The 21,281-nt window shown below is 35.7% G+C and overlaps 1 pseudogene; it reads right to left on the bottom strand.

Annotated features, from left to right (window-relative positions):
* Positions 1-890: 890 nt before the first annotated feature.
* LOC150064223 (THAP domain-containing protein 5 pseudogene) lies at positions 891-2,016 on the bottom strand (annotated as a pseudogene).
* Between the last annotated feature and the right edge of the window lie 19,265 nt (positions 2,017-21,281).

Genomic DNA, 21,281 nt, shown 5'->3' on the forward strand with positions numbered 1-21,281 from the left:
TACTTATAATTTCTTCCCTAGAAATTTTGGTAAGATATGCAGAAGAGGGAATGAATATTATTAAGCATAACACTACTATTTTGGATTTAAAAACTGACACGCACATACTTTAAAAAGCATACTTCCCTTATGAAATATACACAAACTATGATTTCAAAAATAGACATGTATATTTAAAATTGGTACAAATATTACTTCATAAATACAGGATGTTGAGAAACTTAAATATCTATAACAGTCATCTCTATATAAAGTACTGAAATACATATTTTCTCAAAGAATACTCTCCTCAGAACAGTTTACCTGCAATAAAATTATAATAGTATTTTTCTTTATATTATAGATATGTAAGTAGAAAATGGTTAAATAATAAAGTACATTGAGGATATTCCAATAGTTTATATGAAATTCTAACCATCTTCTATAAATTCTTACAGAAAATATGTTTTAATAAAGGTATCTTAATAGGAAGGGAACTGTACAGAAACAGACTAAAGACTATTAGTGGTCTCCTAAGTAACCTTATTTTACAAAGTATAAATTAAGGAGTGAAGCTTAATATCTAGCCACAACTCTCTACACAAAGCTAAGCAACTACTATAGTGATAATGGTTTTCATTACCAGTCTTCAAGGTGCATCTAAACAGTAACTTGCCTCATTCACATGCTAGTGGTAGAACTGGGATTGACCTGTTATGGTCTTTAAAGTATTAAGTTTGCCCTACAACTCTCCAGTTTTTCTCTCACTGTAAGCATTACAGAAACAGAATGCAGTTCATAACAACTTTCATAGCTTCATTAAGATTAAAACTATCTGTATGAGAAAGCTTAATTTATGTAGAATTTGGTTTAGCTAGAAAAAGCTTGTATAGTCTTAAAACTTTTTTACTCTATATCATAGTAACTTCATATAACTTCATAGTAACTTCATAGTAACTTTCTATAATCTTGATGTTTTCTTCAGATAGCCAGTTTTCCTGTTTTTTAGCTGGCTAATAAGAGCTTCCAGAGAATTCAATTTTCCTAGAGTCTGTTGCTCTTGTAGCTCAAGAAGAGTTACCTTTGAATGCAGCTTGGAGACTTTTTGCCAAAGATGTTCCTTATTGATGTCTTGTCTGCAGTAAGAGTGTTCAGCTTGTAAAATGTCTACACTATGGTCTATATCCTTACACAAGGAGTCTTCAATGTCTGTGTCTTCCATTCCTAAGGTTTCATTTTGGACTAGGACACAAGAATTAACTGCAGGTTTTAAATTTTCTGTGGGTACAAAAATGGCAATAACAGAGTCTTTATTTATGCTTAATTCTTCAACTGTGCTGATTAAAAATTGGTTTTCCTGTACTGACTTAACTTCAATGGAATTAGGATTAACAAGATGACTGGTAGTTTTTTCAAGTACTTCTTGGGTTCCCAAAGACTGGTGAATACTTTCTGAATTTGAACTTGTTAAAGTAATAGTTGTAGAATTTAGATTCTCATAAGATGTGTGAAAATCACTTACACCTAAATCTTGGTTAATGGATGTTTCCAAAACAGAATTTGTTTTTCCAGTATTTTGTTTAACTGGATTAAGAGTTAATATGTTATTTTGCATACTTGCTATTTTAGGATCTGGTGGCTTCAGTATGGCAGGAAAATCAAGTAATTCTGTGTGTTCAGGGAATATATCTATTTTAACTGTATTTTTCTTTGCTTCATTTGATGCCAATGATTCTTCGTGCTTGGCTTTTAGACACATTTCTTTCTCATTTCCCAAATTTTTCTTCTGAGATTTTTTTTTACAAGATTCTTTTCCCTGATTGTCTTCAGGCAAAGTAAATATTGTTGGGATTGCAGTTTGCTTTAAGTATCGGATACCCCATCTGATGTTAAGAGAGTCAGGAGTAAAATTGTCACTACACAGGAATTGGTATTTACTGGGAACCCAAGAATCTCGTTTCATATTCTTTAACCACTTTGCAAGTCTTTCTTTGTCATGAAGAGGAAATGGGCAAAAGCTCAACTTCCGGTCCTTACTGTTCAGTCCCCTGCGATTCTTACAGCACATCGCAGCCCAATAGCGGGGGTGACCCCAGGCGGCCAAGGGCGCAGACCAGCCCACCTCGCTTAGGCTTAGGCGGGGGCACAAGTCCAGGCAGCCGGCGCCACTGCCCGGCCTGAACTTTTAAGAAAATCCAGGGAAATGGTGGATTAGGAGGGTTGGTAAGATTGTTGAAAGTGGTGACATGGATGAAGATGCACTGTATTCATAAACTGCTTTGTTGAATGGCAACTTCATTGTACAAAGCTCCTTTGAATGTAAATATTCAAAAGTCTTTTTTTCTTAGTAGGCCTTAGTAACTATTTTTCTAATAAAGAGAATGAGATATTTCTTTTATCATCAACATTTTACTTTAGAAGCATTTAATCAACCCACCAACCACCAACAATTCAAAGCATCTATGCTACTGGAGACATGAGATACTCAAATATAGTTGAAATTTAAAAATAATACAATAGGACCATGCTTAATTTCCATAGCCATTTACTCTGAGAAGATATTGCCATTTTACTAAAGCAGCTAATGGGGTACTTGTTTGTGTACAGCAGAAGATTTGTCATTTAATGAACAACAACAACAAACCCCAACTAATCATTTCTTTCATGGAAATGGCTATGGCTGAGCAAAATATATGCACTTTCCTAACTCTTAATTTCAGTGAGGAAGAATGTGGTTTACAGTTAAAACCACTAGAAAAAAAAATGGGAGAAGGTAGAAATAAGCCATTTGTAGTAGTGACAGAGGGCCAGGGACTGTGATTTCCCTAGCTTAAAACAAGGAAAATGTCATGAAAATGTTGTTTATTCTTTCAGACCTCTCCAGCTCTCACTGTGCAGAATTGGTCTCAATAGCCCAATGCCTCCAGAGTGTCTGTGCTACAGGAAGGGAGTGACCCAAAACACAGGACTATTTCTCTCCAGGGACCTGTTTTCCACAGTAGTTTCTGGACTCAGCCTTGCTTACCTTACAAGCTCTCAGTGCATTGTGACTCAAGCAGCTGTGGCCACAGCCATGTGACAAAGTATTTCTTTCTGAAGTACATGTGGCATTTCGCCATAAAACAGGTACAGGACATGGATCTCCAGAGGAACATGCATCAAGTTTATTTTCTGACTAGTAAATGAATAAATTTTTCTGACTCAATTGGGAATGAAAGGAAAATAACCTGCCTTTGGAACTATCCCAAGATCTGATTCCTTTGGAGTTGTTCATGTAATTTAACAACAACAACCCAGCTATCAGAGAACTCCGCCATAAGTATATAGCTAGCTATAAGCTTTACAGACGAAAAACTCTGAATCCACTGGGGCTCAGGTGTAGTAGGTGTTGTCGAGCTGTACTGTAGTAGTTAGCTAAAGGACATGTCAGTAGAATTCTAACCACCCACATAGGCTCAAATGAATTTCTAAATTTTTACATAAGATATTATCATAAACTCAGGATGGTTTGTTTCTCATTATATGTTGATAGTTTGTGTCTATTTGATTAATTTTGTCAACATTTTCAAACCAGAACTGTGATCAGTATAGAAAAATTGAGGAAGAATCAATTGTGACTATGTGAAGAAATTGAATAAGTCAAGTATAAGAGCCCAGGACCTTTTAGTAGCAAGATTACAGAATTTTTTAAAGTCAGAATTTTACATTTTTGTGATTAGCTATCATTCTGAATTCAATTTCTTAGATCAAATTATTATTATCTACCAGTAGAGTAAATAACCTATTTCCCAGTTAACCCAGGACAGTCACAATTAATCTTTATTGATCAGGTTTAACCATGAAGAATATTCTATTTGATTTTCACAAGGGTTCTGCTTTGGGTGAAGTAAGCCAGGCCAAAGAAATATAGAATCCATGGTTTCTCTCAATTGTAATAATTGGTATGCATCTAGGAATTTCCTAGAAGAGGATCGCAATAGATCAAAACTACATACAAATGGCAGCCTAGGATGAGACTAAGTGAAATGAACTGCAGGATATGGAAACAAGAGGCACATCTTTGTGGTTGTTGTTTTTAATGTACTATGTGAAGCTATTTCTCTATTCTTTTTTACCCCTTATGGTTTATCCCCTGTTGTTGCTGTATCTGAGTTTGGTACCTGGTATATTTTATACACATTTATTTGTTTATTTGAATTAGGGAAAGGAAGGGAAAAACATGATGATGAGACAAAAGACAAAGTGTGAAACACTAAATCGATATCCACAAGATGACATGTTGGAAATGAACTTTACAAGTTGGGAGGGGGTAGGAGAGAATAAATAAAAGAAAAACATGGGAAGAGGTAACAATGCTCAAGAAGTAATATACTCAATACCTTACAAATGTAACTATAACCCCTCTATATATCACCCTGACAATAATATAAAATTTTAAAAAAGTGTGCTGTTTTGGCAGAGCACTCTAAACATAACCAAATCTCTTTTCAAAGTTAATAGGTTTGAATAAATAAAGCTGTCATGTGCTGATCTGGGTTACAAATTTGGTTTATTAGAGGTGAAAGCATATGGAAAGCAGAGCAATCTATGGCTAGTTGTTAATATGTTTAGACCCTGAGTCCTTTCTCCATACACTGTCAATATGTTATGTCTTTACTTCCTAGACTTTCTCAGAAGACATATTGAGTTGTTTTCAGATATACTATTAAGGACCATGGATACAATTCAGATTTCTTTTAAAGTTGAGGAATTGATTTTCAGATGACTTGCTTAAATTAGAAAGCTAGGGTTGTGATCAAATTTTACTTTATTCCATAATGAAAAATGTCTCAGGCAATGTATTACAATAACTGCTATTCTTCTGAGAGCAATCCACAATGAATTATAAGTAGGATCTGACCAATAGATTCCACTTTTGTATGACAAAAGAATTTCTGATTTTGCCAAAGTTAAAAGAAGCTGACTATGAGCAAATGTAAGAAAAATGATTTAAAACTATTTGTAAACATGGACACTACTTATTTAAAATATTTCAGCTAGAGTTTTCATGGGATTGAAAATTTCAGTTAATCATATTGCTTGTGTTAACTTAGCAGTTAAAAACTACACTTCATTGCTTGACAGACTTTTGTAATTAAACACATGCCTGTTAATATAAAGTTACTGTGAATAATGGTTTTACTTTTTATATTTTTCTTTACAAAGCATGCTTTAAATGAACTTCTTTAAAATGTGTACATGCAATGATACTTTCAAGGTCTTTGGGAAAACAGGTAATGTATTCTTCATATGTTTTGTCAGGAATTTCTTTTTTTGGTTTGCTTCATTTTCATGAAACAAAAATTGAAATTATTAATTGAGGAAACACCTGTTTTACCTGACTTCCTTAAGTGCACTGGATGGATATTGGATGTCTTGCAGCAAAACTCTCATTAAGTCAAGGATCCCAAAATATGGACTACAATGGCTCAATTATTGAATCCAGGAGAACATTATACCAAAAGTTCACTGCATCATTATCCTCAGGGGGCTTTGCTATAGAATTACTTGTAAATGGAAACATTTTATAAAAACATCCCTCTGATGCTTGAGAATTTTAAAGAAATGAATAAGAAGAGATACTCTGTTATAGATAAGGAATTGATTTAGGGAAGAAAAATATTAGAAACAAATGACCTTTTGTTGGAATGTTTAAAAGCCAATGCAGGTGATGTAGTGCTCATTTCATTTAACCTTTCTCTAAACAACCTTGAGAAGCTTAATGATAGAAATATCTACATGATGTGCTGCTACTTCTTGATTCCCTTAGCATATTAAGCTTCTCTTTCACAATGGTCACTGGGGCCAGGAAACAAATCCAACAAGAATAGTTTTAGCTGAAATAAAAGTCAGTTTTGGAATAGTTTGGGATACTATTAACATAATAATATAAATGTTATTACTATTCTGTTGATTAAATAAAGGGATGGTACATTTGGAAAAATTTCCATCTTCATAATGAGTTAAAAATATGGAGTTTGGTTCAATGATAGGGAACTGAACAGACTGTATAAAAATTGTATATACTAAGCAAGGTACCTATTGCAACAGGGATTCAATAGATACTTGTTTTATTTCTCTATTACTGACCAATGTCAATCCTTATGTCGCCATTCTTTCAGTTTGTCTTGTGATCAGAACTTTTTTATTTTTTTATTATTTTTTTGTCCTGGTAAATGCCTGTGAATTCCCTGTCTATCAAGGGGCATGGGAAAATCCCATTATCAACCTCAATGCATAATTGTGGTGGATGGTTGACTAGTACCCTTCTATCCCATGTCATTAGATAGGGCATTTTTACCTAATCACAGAGTAGCTAAACATTCCAATCATTTTTCTGTTAAGTACAAATTTCCTTTGAGGAAAAACAGATTCGAGAGTCTAAGTTCTAGCAGTTTCTAGAGTCCCAATGATAATAACAATATTTTCCTTTGGTCAAGTTTTCCTATAGCTACCACTTTCTAAATAAGAAGCTGTCTCAAAAGAAAAAAAAAGACAAAAAATAAGCAGCTGTCTCTCCCTTTCCTTTAAGGACTGGTATGCTTATCTGACTGTTTTGTCTAATAAAATATGGCAAAGCAATGGCATGAGATTTCCAAAGCTGAATCAAAAGGAGAGAAACAATGTCTGCTGGGTTTCCTCTCCCTGGAAGCTTCCTGTTGGAACTCAGCTGGGAGGATATGAGTAAGCCCAGAGTACAAGTATAATAAGCTGAGTCTCTCCTTACCTTTTATTGAACTGCCACTCCCCATTTTTTTCCAGTCCTGGGACTTGAACTCAGGATCTGAGCCCTGTCCTTGGGCTTTCTCATGGCTAGACCTCTATCACTTCAGCCACAGCACCACTTCCGGCTTTTTCTGTGTACATGGTACGAATCTGGGTCTTCGTGCATGCTAGGCAAACACTCTACCACTAGGCCAAACTCCTGGTCCCTTTAACTGTCCCTTGTACTGACCCTTTCCACAGAGTTCTGTTCAAAATTGGCAAGAACAAAAGAAATGATGGTGGATTGTGATGGGTCCACTGATTTTTGTAACTCATAGTCGATGACACAGTGAATAAATGTATGATGCTCATCTTTTCAGAAGAAGAAATGAGAGCATATAAATGTATGGGAAAAGTGACAGATGACAGTGGCAGATTCTAGAGCCTCTCTTTCAACATAGCCCCCACAGAGGACATAACTCAAGTTCATCATAACTTAGAATATTGTGGTAAACCCCCCCTTAACACAGTATTAGAATTCCTAGCCAGTATCAATGTATGTGAATTAGTGCATCTTCTATCTGGCAAATATCATGTAACCATTTTATTAATTACAATAAAAAAATATATATATATATATAAAGAATATGGTGGTAAATAGCATAGACTCTGGTGACAGAACCAGGGGAATCTAAGGGTTCACACAATGGAGAGTATGTTTGAAACTCAACTTGAAATTTAATTAGCTTAGAATGGCATGTGGAGCTGGTTCCTTCAGAGGTTGATTAGATTGTGAGGGCTCTGTATATGATTGACACTTGTTTTAAAGGAAGAATTTTGTACCTTTGCACACGCACTTTTTGCCAAGACTTAACATATCAAAAAATCATTCTCCAGGAGATGATAATAACTTCATTCCAAGCTTCACAGCCCCTAGAATTAAGAGGGATACATTTATATCTTCTTTTTCTTTCTTTCTTTATTTTATTGTAATTAATAGAAGGGTTACAGTTATATTCGGCAGATAGAAGGTGCATTACTTCATACACATTGATACCCCTTCTCATGTTTTCATCTCCATTTCCCTCCCCCATCTTGGTTTCCCCCCTTCCCTTTCCTATTTCAAATAAGTAAATAAACATACATACAACATACCAGATAACAAGGTAAGACACTGTAACAATATGAGAATAACCAAGGGAAAACAAAAGAGATGAAAAATAACATAGTATATTAAGAATAACATTCACTCATTATATAGCTCTTGTTTCCATATCCTGGAGGTCTTTTCATTTAGCCTCATCCTATATGGCCTTATGTATTTAGGTTTTGAGCTATTGTAATTCTCTGCTAGGAGAGCCTTAGGTTTCTACTGATTATGACAAATGAAGGAAACCATTGAGCCTGTGTTCCTTTGAGTCTGGCTTACTTCACTTAATATGATTTTTTTCTAAGTCTTTCCATTTCCTTACAAATGGGGCGATGTCATTCTTTCTGACAGCAGCATAGAATTCCATTGTGTATAAATACCACATCTTGTTGATCCACTCATCAACTGAGGGACATCTGGATTGGTTCCATATCTTTGCTATGGTAAATAGTGCTACAATGAACATCGTTGTGTTAGTGGATTTAGTATATCCTTGTTTCTGGATGATTGGGTAAATGCCAAGTAGTGGAATTGCTGAGTCACAGGGGAGCTCTATGTTTAGTCTTTTGAAGAACTGCCATACTGCTTTCCATAGTGGTTGAATGAGTTTGCACTCCCACCAACAGTGTAGTAATGATCCCTCCTGGCCACATCCTTTCCAGTATCTGTTTAGATTTCTCGATTCTGGCCATTTTAACTGGAGTGAGGTGGAATCTTAGAGTTGTTTTGATTTGCATTTCTTTTATTCACATCCAATTTTTATACCATTGTTATCTGTTTTAATGTATATATTTTGTAAATCATGCAATTATGTGATTATACACTATGTTATCTTTCAGAGACTGAAAATATTTTAAATGTTTTAAATATTCATATCTTTATTTAAAATATGTATTGCTAATTTATGTTTAAACATTACATGCTTTAAAATATTTAGTCACATACTGATTATTTTTTAGCTCCCTTCCTTCCTTTGTGTAGGCCCAAATTTATAGTTTTACTTGGTATACTACATTTACTTGAACAATTTCCATTGATATTTATTATATTCTTTTGAGGAATAGCTGTACTGCTTTCTATAGTGATTGAAGAAGCTTATACTCCCACCAATATTGTAGTAGTGATCCCTCCTGGCCACATTCCCACCAGTATCTGTTGTTATTAGATTTCTTGTTCATGGCCATTCTAACTAGAGTGAGGTAGAATTTCACAGTTGTTGTGATTTGCATTTCTTTTTTGTGTGTCTCTCTTTTTTTCATATATTTTTTATTGTAGTTAATAGAAGGGTTACGTTATATTCACCAGATAGAAGGTGCATCACTTCACATACATTGATACCCTTTCTCATGTCTTGGTCCCCATTTCCCTCTCCCACCCCAGCACCTCATTTATAAATCACCAAGCCCTATGCATTCTGTTATAGCTGCAGAAAAGAGAGAAAATGTGCAAATTGCTTACCACAATTCCTGACATACAGGTGAGATAAGCATACTGATTGGTGATAAGATTATTAGGTAGGAAATGATTATGGTTATTTTCTGTGGTCTTGACATTATAATCAATATTGTTGTTCAGTTTAATAGCTACATTTCAATAATTTAGATGGGAAGCAAGACTGGACATATGCGAGCACAACACAGATTTGAAATATGATTTTAGTCAATCAATGTACCTAGTGTCTAACACTAAAGTGCTGTGGGATTGCCTCTGGAATATTGTTTGTTATAGAGATGGAGATGTGAAAATAAACTTCAGTAGGAAGGAAGTGAAATATTGGTTGTAGTGTAGCAGTGTGCCAACAATGTGTTGATAATTGAAGTCAATGGATCATCTTCAGCTTTCTGGCCCATCAAAGCTTTCCTCATAGCCCACAAGCAGCAAATTTGGTTGGGTTAAGATTTTACTTCCGTCTATTGCTCCTGTGGAGATGCTAATGAATAATGGACAAAGAGAAGCAGAAAACTCAAGTAATTATTCTGTTGTGAACATTTAGAGCTGGGAGAAGGAATTTCTGAGGCTCCTTTGGTCTAGTGCCTAATTACAGAGTTAAGAAAACCTGGGGCTTGGAGATGCTAACTGTTCTACTGACACATGGTTGATGAGCATGAGGCAAGAAACAGAGTTCAAAGGCCTTGGCTTTTCCTGCTTTTGCTTATAGTTCATCATTTGTGAATTTCCTTTCTCCTTTCCTCACCCTATTTCCAACAACTAATCACTTAGTGCCTTTTCACAGAATTAGATTGAAACAGAAAGCCAGCTCTTCTTTTCAATATTATAGTCACTGGACAAAGGATCAGAAAGGAACTTTAATTTTCAACTAGCCAGAGTTTGGGAATTGTAGACTTTTCACTTGTTCAAGTGATAGACTAAGGCTGAACGACCTTTGTGCTTGATTGCTTCACAACACACACCTGCATAAGGAAGACTCTCAGAGTCATGGGCTGGCCATGAGACTATGTGAAGTCTTCCTTAGCCATTGAGCAGAACTATTGAAATGACCCTTTCTCTTCCACATATCCTGTACTGCAGCCCCATATAATTACTTTCATTGGATATTGTGACCTCCTTCAGGCTTATGAGCACTGGAGTGAGTGGAACAAAAAAAAGCAGCATCTACCAATACAGCCATGTGTGAGTTACTTGATATGTATCCTATATTCTCCCTACTTTGTAGGAAGTTCACGATAATATCCTTTCAGGACTTTGTACATAGCCACGTGTATGCAATCAATAATGAAACGTAATATTGAATGGTCATGTTCTCAGAGTGCTTGTTGCAAGAGTAATGAAATAATGGAAGGAAAAATGCTTTTTATTAAACAATTACTAATATGCAGTTGGCATTGTAAAATGATTTAATCAAGTTACATTATAAATGCTCCTATCATTTACTAGGTAAAAGGAAACATGTCAGGCTCCATGCTACATAAAAAGCAGAATCAACTTACATAGCTTTCCCCTAATAATGGATGATAAATTTTATTTTATATAATGTAATTTCTTCCACTTCCCATAAGGGTCTGGGAGTAGGAATAGGGCTGCAGAGATAGCTTGCTGTACTTTTGTTTCCCTTTATAGCTGTTCATGAGAAACAAATATTGAGAAGTTGCCTTGCTTTTGCCACAAGAAGATTATGTAGAAAGGATTGAGAGATGACTAGCCCTTTTGTTTAGAGCTTTCTTTCTTTCTTTTTTTCCTGCTGCATTGAGCATATAAGCCTTGATTTCAGCAGTCATTTGTGATCAGTAACTCAAATACCCAATTGTATCAACATTTGATGATCTACTAAACTTCACACTTATAAAGATAGGCACAAGTTGCGTACCTCTGTAATCTTAGTTACTTAGAAGTTCTGAAGACTACAGTTCTAAGCCAGCATAGGCAGGAAAGTATGTGAGACTCTTACCTCTAATTATATTCTCTCTCTCTCCTCTCTCTCTCTCTCTCTCTCTCTCTCTCTCTCTCTCTCTCTCTCTCTCTCTCTCTCTCTCTCTCTCTCTCTCTCTCTCTCTCTCTCTCTCTCTCTCTCTCTCTCTCTCTCTCTCTCTCTCTCTCTCTCTCTCCCTCTCTCCTCTCTCTCTCTCTCTCTCTCTCTCTCTCTCTCTCTCTCTCTCTCTCTCTCTCTCTCACACACACACACACACACACACACACAGACACATACAGAAGGTAGAAGTGAATGTGTGGCTCAAGTGGTAGCTTGTCAATCTTGAGTGAAAAAAACCTAAGAGACAGTTGCCCAGGCCTTGAATTTTGGGCTGGCCACAGTATTAGTACAGAAACTACACAACTATAAAAAGTCAAAAACAAACTGAATGAGTTAGGGTTTACACGAAAAAAGGTATATATATTAATTTTTTTGGAGATTAACTTAAATTTTATTCACTGGGACTCAGTAAATTCTTTAGTAAAATTTATTCTCAAGAATTTTTCTTATATTATTTTTATTATTTTGTTCAGTTATATTAATTAGGGTTGTTCCAATAGTTAAATGTATAAAAAAAATCACCCTAGGATTTTCCCTGGGGGAAACAGAGAAATTTATTTTCAGAGGTGAACTTTTAGTAGTATGCTGAGAATGAGATGTTTCTACAAGTGCGTGGAAGGAAACTTACACTTGACAGTGGCATTGATTCAGTTACTTACCTGCTAAACTATCATTGATTAAACACCTACAACTGGGGCAGTACATAGATATTAGAGATAAAAAAATAAATGAAGCTAGAACCCCACTTCCCCAAGGAAATACTTGGGTATAAAGAGACTCTAAATTAAAGTTGTGAATGGATTGGTGACTTTTTGTACTGCCTCATGGTAATAAGCATAGTCTGTTGAAGGACTATTGCATGTTCAAAGAATTCGAGGTTTATTTGGAGCTTCAAGAATGGGATGAAAGTCAATGGGAATCACCATGGTTGTGTATGAATATAGCAAATCATGAGAATTTTTAATGCATTGGAGACATAACAGACTCTGTATAGTTATTGGTAAAAAAAACTATAAAAAGTAATTTTATGGGCCAGGAGTCTGGCCTAGTGGTACAGTGCTTGCCTAGTGTGCATGAAGACCTGGGTTCCATTCCTTGGTACCACATACATAGAAAAGCCAGAAGTACTGTGGCTCAAGTGGTAGAGTGCTAGCCCTGAGAAAGCCCAAGGATAATGCTCAGGCCCTGAGTTCAAGCCCCAAGACTGGAAAACAAACAAACATACAAAAAATAATTTTATGTAGTTCAATTTGCTTTCATTTTTATGCCGTATCACTTCCCTTAATAGGATGGGGAGACAAGAGTTCTTGCACATCAGAATTGGAAGAAGCATTATGAAAGGAAAGAATGAAATGTGTTAATAGTAGACTTAATGTGGGATAAAGGAGAAGGGCACTACAGAATAAATATAAATGAAAGTCAGGGTTTACAGCAACTGTGAGTTAGGCTGTGTAGGCCAAATATAGTTTCAAAGGGAAGATGATAAAGCACTGTCCTTTGGCATTTTCACATTAACTAAGAAATTAGATTGAAGAATCTGAAAATCACAATAGTGCCATGGGTAATTGAGGTTGAGGAGACAGAGCAGAGATGTCTTTACTCCTCTTCCTTATCCCTTCTTTTCACAAGCTCCACTTTTAAAATCTCTTAAATTAAAAAAAAATATGTTCCATTATGGCCCATTCATATATGCACTCAATGTACTTTGATCATATTCTCTCTCAATTTTCTTTCTCCCTATCCTTTCCTCTCCCACCTCCTGTCTGTTTTCTCCTACAAATAGTTACATTCATGTCCATTCTCTTTAGCTACAGATTCTGCATACATGATAGAGTATGTGGTGTTTTTGAAAGGTGACCTTTAAAAGGGACAGTTAAGATAGCTAAAGGTTTCCTTACTAAGGAGAAGGAAGAGAGTTGAAAATGGAGGTTAAAAGCTGAAAGAAGTGGGGATCTCTGGGTGAGTAATGGCTCAGAAGAGGCAGAGGGGGATGGAAATGAAGCGGTTGATTCTTTTCTCTGTGCCTCATGTGGCTCTTGTCCTAAAATGCACTGCAAAGAACACTTCCTTGTACAGTCTGAGAATTCAGTCTCCACATAGTTCTAGACTCCCTAGTTTTTATTTCAAAGGAACAGTATAGTTAACAAGAACAAATACAAATCTAACTTTTTTATTGGTGTCTCTCTAAAAAAAATTCTGGGGCCAGGGGTTGTACTGTAACAACTTGAATAAATCTTCTGAAATTTCTTTTTGACATTTCTTCCTCTTAACATTAAAAAAATTATAGCTGCAATCTATTATAGATTTCTCACAGTGTATTGCATAATTAAGCATACTACTATTCTTCATGCAACCTATTTCTTTTTCCCTGCAACTCATACTTTTTGAAAGCATACAACATGAGGCCTACAGAAATAAACTTATATGTTGTTAGGATCTTTTTCTTAAAAAATGTATCTTATATACTTTTGTCATACAGAAGTAACTGTGAGATGATGGATATGTTAATTTTATATAGTAATCATTTTACTGTTTTTATGAGTTCCAACCCTTCATGTTGTAAACCGCAAACATAGATAACAAAATTAATCGCTGGGATAACTGTGGTGTGTGCCCATAATCCTAATTACCCAGAAAACTCAAATCTGAGCATCTCAGTTGAAAACCAGCCCAGGTAGACAACTCTTTGAGACTCTGATCTTCAGTTAAGAATTAGACAGCTAGAACAGGGGACATGACTGAAGTGGTAGAGTGCCAGTCATGAACAGAAAAATGGTGTGTGAGAGCATGAGGCACAAACGAAAAAGCAAAAAAACAAATTCTGTCCTGCAACTTTCTTCAAAAGGATAGCACTATTACAGGTGTACTTGGCAACAAGGTAGAAGATAGCAGAGTGCCCGGAAGTATTAGAAACTAAAGCTAAGTAACTAAATAGATGTTTTCAAACATTACCACTCAACAAAACTACATAGAGAGTGTTGAAATCCTACCTGCTAGAATATACCCATGCTGCTTTAGGTTTGGGAGGATTAAGAGTAGAGGGTCAAAGGATTGGTTTATATCTCCAACAAGTTCCAAAAGACACAGATTCTTCTGGTTTGTAAGAAACAGTGAAAAACCCACTATCTTGATTGGCAGCAAATCAGAACAGACTTGGGAACAGTGAAATAAGATTCCTGAGAGCAAGGGTGAGGCATGGATTTTATAAAAAGCCTCAAAGGCAAGTCTGGTTATTAGAAGACCTAAACAGGCCTGCTTGGTGCTGAGCTACTGAGTTTCAGGCCCCAGAGTACTTTATTCCTGATGGGCCTACAGAGTGTCATAATTACAGAGAAGAGTATATTCAGGGAAGTGAATGGAAGGGACATAGTGTTAGGATTAGAGGGATCCAGAGGCAGGTCTGGTAGAAAGCTTTTACAAAGGAAAACTGAGGTAAATTAGGTAAAAATTAATATTAATATTATGATTCTTTCGTATCTCAAATTTTATACCTTGGGAAGGTTAGTGAACATGGTTTTCTGACCCTTGAATGCTTTTCTCCACCTGTAACTGTAAGTAATTCTGTAGTAAAGTAGTTCATAAGCTTAATGCTTATGATAGCTTTCCTCAGTATTAAGAAGTGATGCATTCTGAAATGGATTTCTTATTCCATGTAACCTGGTACAACTTCAGTGAAATTTGAGCCACACATTTCCAATTCATGTTTAAATAATCCAATTTACATACTGTTGAATAGCAAAACAAATTTTATGCTTAAGATATCCCTTAAGAACTTGTTAAAGTACATTTTACAGTGTTATGTTCTACAGAAAACATTGACTTATATCCAGGTAAACAGATGCCAGAGCAGAGAAGAATATTATGGGAAGAGTCTTTATTTTCATAAATTGTGATGCAACTTTAGCACAGGCAAAAAAATAACATGCTCTATTTCCCACAAGACTTATCTTTGCTATGGAAATAATATTTATAATTCCTTATCATAGTCTCATCATCTATTGCTATGCAATTGAGCAAGTTAGACTGTAAGGAAATAACTGCATATTCGAGAAGGGAAAATAACAGACTCATAATCACCTAAACTTTGGATAAACCTCTGAAATAGAAGCCAATACATAGCAGTGAAATCACAATGAAATTATAAATTTATGGAGGAAAAACTGGGAGGTTAATTTTGCCCTTTAAAACTTCAATGAAGCACAAAATTCAGGAGAAAAACTAATAATTATGACTAAGAATTGTAAGATTTGGAACATCAACTCAGCAAATGAAGACATTACCACATGGCAGACATTAGCCAATAAAAGGCATCCAATCACTCTCAAATGAGCTCATAATACAAAATGTGTGCACTGTGGATTTCTGGAGAGATGGTACATTTATTTAAAAAATCCATTTATTACTTTCTGTGTCTGAACTCATTCAATCCACATTTACTGAGATGCTGGAGGGAATTAACAAAGTGAATCAGGTATAGATCCTTATCTGAAGGAGCTTACAAATTACTCAAAAATGTAAGACTAGAGGGAAGAGAAATAAACAAATAAGCCTAAGAAATCATAAGTGGTAAAGGCAACACCGAGGTGCTATAACAAAGCAGTAAAAAGAGAGAGAAGAGAGAGGCCATATTTAGGATGCCATTTTAGGAGGAGAAGCAGTTGAACTCATCCATGCTTCATGCTTAAGTTCTTGGAATATTTTTCATTTTTTTTACATCCCTTTGAGTGCTGTGCCAGGAAGAGATTGCTAATGAGTTCATTTTGATAATTAAATGCTCTGGTGTGGAATTGGCTTGTGTGATAATCACAGTCAACAAGCCAAAATCAGTCACATTGCCTTGAGTGTCTTTAGGTTTAAGAGAAGTATAATTGTCTACCATATTTATTTTGTCTATTATATTGTATTTATATGAGCCAAGAGATTGGAAGATCAGGATCCAATCTGATTCCAAAAGGGTTTATGACATGTCCTGATCAGAGTTCTTTGTTACAGTTGGAAAAAATAAAAACATTAAACAGGATAAAAGTAAGATAGTAAGAGGTAGAGAATAATGCTGGTGGAAGCGTAGAGGAGGGCTGGAGTCACAAAACCTATTGAAGACTCCTGGAAGAACTGGGGTTATTATTGATGAACTTTTGAAAGCACTCAGTATTGTGTGACTTGCAAAGGGTAAGATGGATTCACATTAAGATCTTTCACGGATAGATTTCATTGGAACTCCTTGATTCCTCAGCTGAAGTGCAAGGGGGATGTAAACAGAATTCACCTTTCTAGCATGGCTGCTAGTGTCGTTGTTGATGTTGTTATTTTGCTAGCGTTTACCCAGAGGGAACAGTAGCACTACTGGATAAATATAATTGCAGCACTTCAAGCTAATCAAATGGAGACATTGACTACACAGATGGAAAGTAGAGAGGAAGCTGGGCGTAGATTTGAAGGATTGGCCTCACGATAGCAGAAGAACTGTGAGATAGATGTGATTTTCTTGGGAGAAGCAGACTGAGGATGGAACTCAGGGAAGCTGCCACTGAGTGAAGGGAGACTGGCTCTGTTCCAGGATAGGCTTCAGATGACTTTTCTAGGGTGAATGTAGCAAATTGGAGGCTTAAACCACAGAAGCTTGTTTTCCCACAGTCTGGAGGCCAGAAGTATTCAACCAAGGTGTGTATAGAGTGCCTTCTTTGGACTACTGTGAAGCAGTTCTATGTCTCTCAACTCACTTCTTAGTTTGTGGAGCATCTTTGGGGTTCTTTAACTTGTGACTGCATCCTCTCAAACTTTGCTTTCATTTCCATGTGTTTTCCTCCCATCCTCCCAGTGTGTGTGTGTGTGTGTGTGTGTGTGTGTGTGTGTGTGTGTGTGTGTGTGTGTGTGTGTGTGCGCGCGCGTGTGTGTGTGTATGTGTTTGTGTGTACCAAAATCCTCCCTTCTGAGAAAAGATAGAGCCAATACTCACAGGTGCTTGGACTTGGAACTGTGATACATCTGTGATACATATATTTTGGGGAAGAAAATTCAATCTATTGTGGACTTCTACCCCTTTCTCAAGCTTGATTTGCAGAAGGGAGAAGGAAGTCAGCTTGCAATAAGCTGAAAATTAGTAGGAAATTTTTAAAGAAGTTGAGCTTGCCCACATAGACTGTTTGGGACAAGTCAAATGATAAGGGCTAGTACTGCATGGATAATACAAATTTTAGATTAAAAAAAAAGCTTTACACTCTGTTAAAGAATCATTCAAAGACTGTGACATCTTCACTATATTTACTTGCTACAAGATTATGTAAACTAAAAAATATGAGTTTCTTTTGGTAAAGAATGTCTTATATTTGTATACATGAATTAGTTCTCATTCACTTAGCATCTAATGTAATGTGCTCTTTTGTGGTGAAACTTGGAAGTTTGAGCTTGAAAAATGATGTGTCTAAGAGAGTATGGACTAAGCAATTTTAGATATGGCAGAGCCATAAAAAAACATTCTTACCATGGATTCATTGGAGGTGCAAGGACACAGATTAACCTTGGGAGGTGTAGGATAGCATTTAGTTTTTTTCCCCCCAAAGAAAGGAAAAGACTTGGTATTTAAGTTCTCACTTTCACTCAAAGAGGGAAAAATATAAATTTTGGGATGTCTAAAAAATATTATGTTCACAGAATTAACCATCAGTGATAATATCAAATGTCACTTTTCTACTTCATCACATATCGGGAGAAGTTGAAATATGTACCCGAATGGTGGGAAGCTTATCAGGCACTTCTCTAAGCATTATGATGTGTTAACTTGCTACCAAAATTTCTGGATCCAAATATGTGTATTGAGTTTCACTTTTTGAGTTTTAATGACAGTGGCTTGTAGTTTTAAATAAAGACCAAAGAAATGCTGTTGGTAACAGAATTTCAGTAGTATTATATTTTGATGGTGCTAGTATTCCAAATTTCATATTTTTTTCAAATTTCATATTTTTGTTTTCAAAAAAGATGTACAGAGAGTCATCAGTTGAAAGCATTTGTGGGGGCTGGCAGTGGGGCCTAGTGGTAGAGTGTGTTTGCCTAGCATGCGTGAAGCCCTGGGCTCAATTCCTTGGTACCAGATACACAGAAAAGGCTAGAAGTGATGCTGTGGCTCAAGTGGTACAGTACTAGCCTTGAGAAAATGCAAGGATAGTGCCCAGACCCTGACTAGCAAAAAAAAAAAAAAAAAGAAAGCATTTTTTTTCTAAACATTATACATGAACATGAACATTTACAATACTTCTATGGCATTGAAATCAGAACAAAGTTTAGTAACTTACAACTTTTGTAAGTGAGATGTACTATTCCTGGAGGTAAACAATGATAGTGTAGACAGTTATTGAATTACTTTTACCCCAGTGAAAATTCAGAGCATTCAACTATTTATAAGAGCTACATTTTCCACAAGTGGGTAGACAGTAACCCCCATGGAAACCCAGCAAAATGTGTGTTTTACTCCTTGAAACTTTCTAATGGAATAGACCTGTCTTTTCTTTTTCCAATGGGCTTGGGAGACATTATTGTTGTTTCACCCAAGTGCATGTGCATGCTTTACCTGCTTTTCGGAGCTCTTGGATCACAGCAGTCCTACATTTCCCTTGGTGATTAATGGCATCCGGACACTTTGAACTATACATGCTCAAGCTGACAGGAATTTGGAAGTGAATTGCATGCCGCATAAAAGACCAAGGTTTAATTTGTATTTCCATATGTCATTTGGAATTGTGTTGAAATATCAGAGAGATGAGAATGCAGTTAGACTCATGGATATTTTTTAAATATACTTTCCTGAACACAAAGAAAACTTATGAAGATTTACAGAAATACCTAGGAAAAAACTGAGTCAGAATGCCTGGTTTTCTTTTCTTTTCTGTTTTCTCCTGCTCCTTCCTACTTCTTTCCTTTTTTATTTCTTGCTCTGGAGAAAATGAAACTTCTCTTTAAGTAGTTATGATTCTTAATAAACATCTCTAAAAACCTACCTCCATGCTTTTCAACTACAATGAAAAGAAAATATCAACTAATATTTCAATAGACTTTAAGTGTCATACTGATTATATGATTAACCTATTTTCTGTATCAGTCAGATAAACAGAATCCACTTGAGGAATTTCAAATATATTTCATTGAATGCAATGAATTAGCTTTAAAGTATTGAAAGGGTTGCAGCACCATTTGGACAAACTAATCTAGAGTAGTATGTATATTAAGCTGCTGCCATTCCTAGGCTTAGAGGTCTAAAGGAGGAAATAGTGTTCCAGAGAGTCTTTGTGAAATTGTGGCTGTTGAGCTTGAACTGAGTTACTTGAGTGGACTTTGGGGTTACATTTACCTGTCCCTATTGCTGCTGCTGAACTACCATTAGAAGCTCAAAAATATTTTCAGTGTTTTAGTTTCCTGCCATTATACTACTATAAATATCTAAGAAAAAGTCACAGAGGTCCGGGAAAATAGAGCATTACAGGAACCTTGCCTTTGAAGTACTAAAACAGGTAGAACTGACATGGAGAAGCTGAACGCTAACAAAATATATTTTATACTGTCTTTCTGCGCTTGAATTTTTCTGAAACTTCCCAACTACTATTGATCTAGTGAAGGAGAGAAAGGCCAAGGGAAGGAAGAAGATGTAACTTGGTGACATGCCATTACAAGAGAAAAGAAGCTAGAGACTAGAAAGATTGGGAGCTGGAGGAATGTGAGTGAGTAGTTAGAGGTCAGATACAAGAGTCCTTGAGTTCATACTCAATGGGATTCAAACTTTTTCTCAATTGGAAAATTCTGTTGAAACCATGAAATTGATACATGGAGGATTAAGTTAAACTTGTTATTTGTTGCAGTACCTAGACTGAGGGGAAAAAAATCTCAAGTTTATTGAAGAAGTCTCAGATTTACTGTGGGACCATACCCATTCGACATCACATGGTTGATAATTAGACATGATCAGTTTCTTAGATTGGACAAATAAGGCCACCAATTGCATACATCTCACCAGACTATCAAGGAATTCCACTAAATTCTTACATTACTTATTATTAAGTGAATGATTGGAATGCAAGAATCTGGGATTACAACTAGGATGGCCGGAGTAGAGACATCTTAATACAGGATGGTGTGCCATCACACATTTCTCTGCATTTATCGCAAAGCACAACAAAGTATAAAATGTCAAATGCTAGCACAGAATGCTCAGTGTGAAACATACTAGCACAGACTAGCAAAGGCTCAGAGAGGGTATACAAGACAAAGGTATTTCCACTACTGTCCCTGAGGACACAGAATCTTCATATATCATCATACACATTTTGAGATAGAGGGAGGCAAGGTCACTTAAGAGAGGAAAACCAGCTTGGATAAAGAATTTAAAACAGATGTTTTCGGTGAGGTTTAGTTCAAAGTGCAACACAACAGCATAAGTTCAGAGATGCATTGGTAATGAACCAGCTTAGGAATATTACATTTCTGACATGATAAAGATGTAATGCTCACAACTGGTTATGATGAATGCCAACAAACTCTTCCAATTGAATACTTTTAGAATACAATGCTTTAAGAAATCCAAATTATTCAGATAATTAAAATAGAATGGTCTCAGAAAATTAAGAGCTTTTTCTTTTCTTGAATTATTGGTAGTTACTGCTTAATGTGAGATAAAATAGTTAATGCTAGTTTTCAGGAGAAGGATTTTGTTTTATAGTTATTCATTACTAGTACTGTGATAGGAAGGTCTTGTTTTCTTAAACAATAGAAAATATGATCTTCTATTCTAGTATGAGAGTAGTAATAATAATTGAAAGTGATTCATGTATTTATAAAGATGGTGTTATTGTAGGAACAAAAGAATCATCTTTATTAAAGTTTATAAACCAAAGGAGATGAGATTGTTTCAATTCATCCCCATCTTTTCGTAATGCT

This window comes from Megascapheus bottae, chromosome 4 (assembly GCF_031878675.1).
Source record: "Megascapheus bottae isolate mThoBot1 chromosome 4, mThoBot2.hap1, whole genome shotgun sequence".
NCBI lineage: Eukaryota > Metazoa > Chordata > Mammalia > Rodentia > Geomyidae > Megascapheus > Megascapheus bottae.